This window comes from Egretta garzetta, unplaced genomic scaffold (genome assembly GCF_000687185.1).
Source record: "Egretta garzetta isolate BGI_Z169 unplaced genomic scaffold, ASM68718v1 scaffold55, whole genome shotgun sequence".
NCBI lineage: Eukaryota > Metazoa > Chordata > Aves > Pelecaniformes > Ardeidae > Egretta > Egretta garzetta.
The window spans coordinates 1,157,570-1,164,772 of NW_009259863.1; the positions used below are offsets into that span (position 1 = coordinate 1,157,570).

Genomic DNA, 7,203 nt, shown 5'->3' on the forward strand with positions numbered 1-7,203 from the left:
CTTCTCTGGACATGTTCCAGCACCTCAATGTCTTTCTTGTCTTACTGAACACAGCATTCAAGTTGTGGCCTCATCAGTGCCAAGTACAGGGGGAGAATCACTTCCCTACTCCTACTGGCCACATTATTCCTGATACAAGCCAGGATGCCATTGGCCAGGATTCTTGGCCATCTGGGCACACTGCTGGCTCATATTCAGCTGGCTGTCAACCAGTACCCCCATGTCCTTTTCTGCCAAGCATCTTTCCAGCCACTCTTCCCCAAGCCTGTAGCATCACATGGGGTTGTTGTGACCCAACTGCAGGACCTGGCACTTAGCCTTGTTGAACCTCATAAAATTGGACTTGGCCCATGTATCCCAGCTCTCCAGATCCCTCTGTAGAACCTTCCTCCCCTTGACCTAATCAACACTCCTACCCAAATTAGTGGCATCTGCAAACTTAGTGAGGGTGCACTCAATCCCCTCACCCAGATCATTTATAAAGACATTAAATAGAACTGGCCCCAGTAATGAGGCCTGTGGAACACCCCTTTGTGACCAGCCGCCAACTGGATTTATCTCCATTCACCACAACTCTCTGGGCTCGGCAATCCAGCCAGTATTTTACCCAGTGAAGAGTACACCCATCCAAGTCATGAGCAGCTAGTTTGCCCAGGAGAATGCTGTGGGAAATGGTGTCAAAGGCTTTACTAAAGTCCCAGTAAACAACATGCACAGCCTTTTCCTCATCCACTAAACAGGTCACCTTGTCATAGAAGGAGGTCAATTTAGTCAAGCAAGATCTGCCTTTCATAAACCCATGGTGACTGGGCCTGATCTTCTGGTTGTCCTGGATGTGCTGTGTCATGGCATTCAAGATGATCCGCTCTATGACCTTCCCCAGCACCAAAGTCAGATGGACAAACATTGCTTATTGACTACTGTTCTTTTCTACGGTTGTCCTAAGTCCTGATTTTTGAAACTCTTTTAATAAAATGTCCTTCTATGCAATTTTCTAAAGAATAAAGTTTCCCTTAGAGAATGTTCCAGATGAACAGTATGAAAGCTGGAGGTAAACATTGTCTGTCAAAAGGATTTGGAGGCAGAAAATGTTTCCACTGGAAATATTCTTGTCTAATTTAATTTATAGTCTAAAATATGTTTGTGCTTTATAACCAACATGGTCAGGTTGATAATCCTATATAAGTTTATAAACTATAATTGTATTTATTGCTATGGACATAGAAGACTATCTACTATTTGATGCAAGGCATAACTTTTAGATGGCTGGTAATGTGATTCCCAATAAAAATTACAAAATTTTAATTAAAATTGAAAAGTTCTGAAAGGTAGAAATATAAATAATATGTATTATATATGTGCATACTGCAACTTACATGGACATTCTGAAGAGGTTGTAATAACAAGGCAGGTTTTCCTCATGATTTAATTATCAAGTGACCTGAGTGAGTATTTAGGTTGGAAGAGTATAATTTGGTTTATTTCATAAAGAAAAGCTTTACAACTTTTTTTCTTATTGATTTTCTAATACTATATAATGAGTCTCAGTTCACAAAAATTACATTAGTCAAAATACATCTTTTGAATTTGTAAATGTAGCCTTATTTTGGAAGCAAGACCACTTGAAGAAAATGTTGAGTATAGTATAAAAGAAGCATCACAGAGTATTGCTACTAAGTGTACATGAAGAAATGCAAAAAGGCAGCAATATAGTTCCAGGAAAATTATTATCTTTTCAGTAAACCTGAAGTTTTCTTATGCTCACTAAACCAAACATGCTGGACATGTTTTCATTTATGCTCTTATTTTTGTTTGCATACACTGAAATTTTTTTAGGATTCTTCCTAACTGAATTTTCAGTATTTTTAATGAACTTTGTCAGAGTAAGCTTAAATCATTATAATATTGCTGTTTTGGTTTATATCATTATACCTTTATGCAATCAGTGCAGTAACTGGTGCAAAGGGTGCAAGGGTTTATAATATCTAATCACATAAATTGTATTGCTCTTCATTTCAATGAAGTGAGGCCTGTTAGGAAATACTGGGTTTGGCCCCTTGTTAACAATAATAATTAAAAAAACTTGTAAGACATGCAGCTTTGTGCAGCTGACAGTGACTATTCAGTAAGAAAATAAGGAGATGAGAGGGTAAATTTAAGGAAAATATTTTAAATTCTGCTTTGCCCACAAGCTCTGTCAGGTGCAGCACAAGAATCTTTTAATTCACACCCGTTGTGGGTGCTGCACATCCTTATTGTGTAGCACTGTTATTAGTGGGGAAAATATTCTTAATCTAAACTTCCAGAGAGGAAAATCCATTAAAACACCTGTCTCACATACATTGATAAATTTTGGTCCACTACTACAGTATACTACAATTTCTTATTAATAAAAAAAATTGCTGCTTATATATGTATTTTTATATGATGATCTGCTTGTTAAAACCCTTACACAGAAGTTGGTAGACAAACACTTCCCCTATTGAAGAGCAACAAAACTCATATATTTCACGTCCAAAATGCTCTTTCCTAACTACTGTCTTTCTTACATATACTATGTGGAATGAACTATGTGTCCCACCAATTGAAGATGACATGTCAATTAGCAGCAGGAAATGCAAATACATTTGGTCAGAGAACAAACAGAAAGACAGAATAGAAAAGAAAAATCTGTAGACTACCAGTTAGGTCATACCAGTCTTGGACAGGAAGGACAATGTTACTCATGATATTTGAAGATTACCTTCTACAGTTGGATAGTTTTGTACTCCAAGAAGTACTTTAGGACTAAGAAAGTACTAGCAATGGTGAGTGTGGCACTGTAGTGCAGTGAGCGTTCCTATGTCCTGTCCCCTCATTATTACTTAAAGGCAAAGTTTGTGATGTAGTGAGAAGAGCTCTCAGACTAGAGATCTCTCCTTTCATCTGAGTAGTCCAACAACTAGGCAAGAGGCAGAGGAGAGATGTCCCAGTGGAGAAATGGAAAATGGAGTTATCCTGTATCCTGTAGTTGAAAAAATGCTCTTGCAAAGACAGAAAAAAATGTATTTGAATCTACTGAAGCTCAGGTGGGTATGCTGGGCTGTCTGCTTTCTTTACAGATAACACTAAGTGTTTATATAAAATACAGGCATTACTATCTGAGTTTTTCAGTGGAAGAAAAGCCATTTGCTGTGTTTTATGGTTGCTTTGTGTTACACTTTCAGTGTGAGGTTTGGGGGTTTTGTTTTTGTTTGGGTTTTTTTTTTGTGAAATATAGAAATATGATTCTGTTGCAATTGTATAGCAAACTTGAATTTGTTTTCTATAACTAGGTAAGGCAAGAGAGAAGAATGCTTACAAAATCCATTATCTGGAAAAAGGATTAAATCTCTGGGTTTAGGCAATATGAGATCTCTAAAGTAGAGAGACAAAACTGTGACTGAATTTTTGTAGCAGATTTTATCAAAACTTATTTCTATTTTCTTTTCTTTTTTTTTTAATTAGGCTCAATAGAAAAATCTCTTACATGGTTCAGTCTAAGTTTAGTGGGTCAGAGTTACAAGTTTAACTCTCATTGTGTTACTTGTCTTTGAGATTATGTATATAAATCTCTGTGCCTTGGCATGACTGTATATAACTATGTCATATCTCTCAGATGTCCCAAATTTTATAGAGACTAAATATAGTACAGTATTATGAAAAAGTGAAACTTTTGAATTTTTTCACTTCAACATTTATTAAGAACAGAATTGCTGAGTCAAAACTAAGAGCATAAATATTTTGTTTAAACAAAATCTATTTTGCTTTATATTAAGCTTTCTATATGAAGTTTTTCTTGTATTTTGCCAATTCAACTTTATGACTGCCAATGTTGAGCATAATCCTGTTTTTACTGAAGTTAATACAATTTTGTATTAAATACATATGGATCATGTTAATGTAAAAAAGAAGTGCAGAATATTCTTCAGTAAAAGCAGGAAGGCAAGATAGTACCCAATACAGAAAAATTGTTTGAAGCCCTACTTGCATAAAGAACTATTATATAGAATTAATTTTTCAAACAAGAAATGAGTGTTTGCTCTAAATCTAGTGAATAATGACATTTCTGTTGGCTTCAGTAAAATAATATCTGCTAATACAAAACAGGTAATCATAACACATAGACATAATTGAATATAAATGTGACCGCTCGTTATTAAAAGGGGACAAGACACCAGGGTATGTCAGCATAATGATGAAGATCATTTTGTAATATAAGGGGTTTCCTAAAAACTAAATTTGAAAAGGGCCTAGATAGTAGTTCACTTGATCAAGCTTTCTGGGTACTCTAACGTAAATATGTTGCAATTGTAAAAAATAGCTGTCATGTTTTCTGCAATTGGAGTTTAAGCCATGTTTTTGTGTAATAAGATGTGGACTGAAAATTTCAAAGCTTTTGGTTTAAGTTATCCATTAAAAGTGAAAATTTGATGCACATGAAAATCAATACATTAGAAGAGAAAAAAAATGAAAATATGAACAACAAAAAAATTAAAAAGTAAGTCAATAGAAACAAGGGAATTTTACCACCAAATTAAATATTTGCCTTTAAAATAATGATAGTGAAGCATCCAAAAACTTCTCATCTGCTGAAACTGAGACTAAAAAATAATTTTAAAAAATCCTCAGGAAGCATGCATTTCTCCAATATATGCTCCAAAATATATGTATGTTTAGATGAAATAAGATCATACAAATCCCCATAAACCTAGTATATTCACATCTGTGTAGCTGCTATTTTGAACGGAATAGCAAAGGTCACAGCTCAACAAGATGGCAGGCTGCACTTCTATTCTCTGCAAAGCGATGTGCTATATTTATAATAAATAATATATAAATATATTATTTAGCAGTATTTTTATTATAAATTATCAGAAATATATTATTTGAAATGTATGTTATCTAATATAAAGTCAATGCCAATAAAGCAAACATAGGGTTTCTTATATGAAAGCATCTCTGAAAATATGATTTTGTTAAAGAAACATCCCCATTTGAAAATGAGAGACTCTAACATAAGCTTCAAGTAGGACAAACTGTTCTTAGACTAGGAATAATCTGTAACAGATTGAACATTCTAAAAAAAAATTGCAAATGCACAACACTAATTATCTTACAGATATAATATGAGAAACTCTAAGATATGTATTAAAAAGGAGGAAAGACTGAAATAATTTGGTTGCTCTGAAATTAAAGCTAAATTATTCCAACAGGAAAAAAAAAGTATAGGTCCAGATTATGAATCATTCCAAATAATTTGGAGATATATTTAATTATTTTCTCCAGGTACATTTATAGCTGAGCCTAAAAGCTTCTGGAGCAACACCACTAAAGCTTAAAGTTGCATATCTACATGCTACATGTATCTGCAATGCTAGAGAATATGGGTATTTCAAAATGGTATGTGGACCCAAGAAATATAAACTGCTTTCAATAGACTTAAGGTTTGGTAAGACATCCACAGATAACTGTCAGAATGGCTGGTGTTCTTTACCTGAAAATTACCATGCTTCAGGTTGAAGGAGAAATACAACTGTGTGGGTTTGCGGGGGTTTTTGTTAGTGGTGGTGTTGGGTTTTTTGGGTTTTGGTTTGGTTTGGTTTGGTTTGGGTTTTTTCCTACTGGGATTGAAAAGAGGAATAAAATTATGCTTGGGAGCACTCATGTTTTACTGAGGGAAAGTACCTTCCAAATAGCAGTCAATAAATTGATTGTGACTATCTGTATCGCTAGTAGGACAAAGGAGTCTATTCCAAAGGCAAAAAAATGAGAAACAGTTATTGTCATTTTGATGAAGTTTAGTGTCTTGTCTGTTCCTGGAAAGCTTGTCGTACCTACTGAATCTTTAACTCTGTACTGATATAGAAATATTAAAAGATTCATTTCAATAGAGACTAGATGAGTGAAAGTGAATTCAAGAGACCATAGAAGGACAAATTTGTAAATACTAGATTCAATGAGAAAGGCAAACATCTGCCGCTGGCACTTGAATAACTAAAGCCAAAGAAAGCCTTTGACTGTGTAGAGTAAGAAACTCTGAAAATTGTTCTGTGAGATTTCACTGATAGTTTCAAAACTATTGAAAGCTGTTGCTGTGATCTTCGGGCCACAGTAAAGTAAGACTGCTGAACAAGTATGTCTTCTGCCCCACCATTTCTGTTAATATGAATGTGCAATAGAATTGGAAAATAAAAGGGATATAATAGGTTAACATAATAAGGATACAATATAAACAATAAGGACACAGTGCTACTTTTTTATGGAAGAGGATATGATAGACGCATAGTAAAGGTATCATCTGAGTTTTTATATAAAGCTTGCTTTTCTTTTTTTCTTCCATATTCCCTCCTAAATCCTCAAACCTGCTCATACCAAAATACCTCTGGGTACAAAACTAGGCAGGAGATGATATTATAAAATGTTTGCAATGGTTGCCTTTTTTATTTTTTTTTTTTTTAATGGAAGGTCCAAAGGACAGGACGTGTTACTTATGGATATTTGTTAGGAAAGTAATGTAGCTAAATAGGTATAGAATTTAGCACATTTCAGTCCACTATGGATATCCATGATAGAGGTGAATCAGAAGGCATAAAAGCGACTAAACTCCATGTATTGTCTATAGAAGGCAACTCAAGGGCTTATGCTGGTTTCCTAAAATTTGACAATATGAATAAATAAAAGATTTTCCAGTGAGTTTTTGCATTGTATATGAGATAACTTTGCTTCAGAAGATAGAGTGAATTTCAGAAACTTGAAAACTTACAAAAGTATGCTGATATGGAAGAAGAATAATGAGGAACTAAACGGTGCATTAGGACCTCTTAATGATCTGTAGATAAAGAGAAAGCAAGGATTAGTAAAAAAGAGTAACACAGCTGGGGGCAAGGGGGAAAGACTAAAGAGATTTATAAAAGGCAAAACCAAAAAACAATGGAAGGGAAAAATGAACAATACAGCGGTAAAATAAAAAGTGTGGATTAACTAACTAGACAGGCAGTATTATGGCAGAAAAGAACTGGGTGTTTCAATGGACTGCAAACTTATTGTGAATTAGCAGCATTATTTATGCTTTTGCCCAAATAAATCAGGGATAATTCCTTTATAGGGGAAAACTCTGCAGTGTATTACAATAGTGCATAATGGTACTATTGCAGCTGTGATAACCTAAATTATATTCATGGG

The 7,203-nt window shown here is 34.5% G+C and overlaps 1 long non-coding RNA gene across 1 annotated transcript in view; it reads left to right on the forward strand.

The window, feature by feature from the left end:
• Positions 1 to 271: 271 nt before the first annotated feature.
• Positions 272 to 7,203, forward strand: part of LOC118452421 — an 8,517-nt gene continuing 1,585 nt past the window's right edge. The window contains exons 1-2 of the long non-coding RNA XR_004842188.1: positions 272 to 282; positions 5,466 to 5,470. This is a non-coding gene — a long non-coding RNA (uncharacterized LOC118452421). The remainder of the gene's footprint in view (positions 283 to 5,465; positions 5,471 to 7,203) is intronic.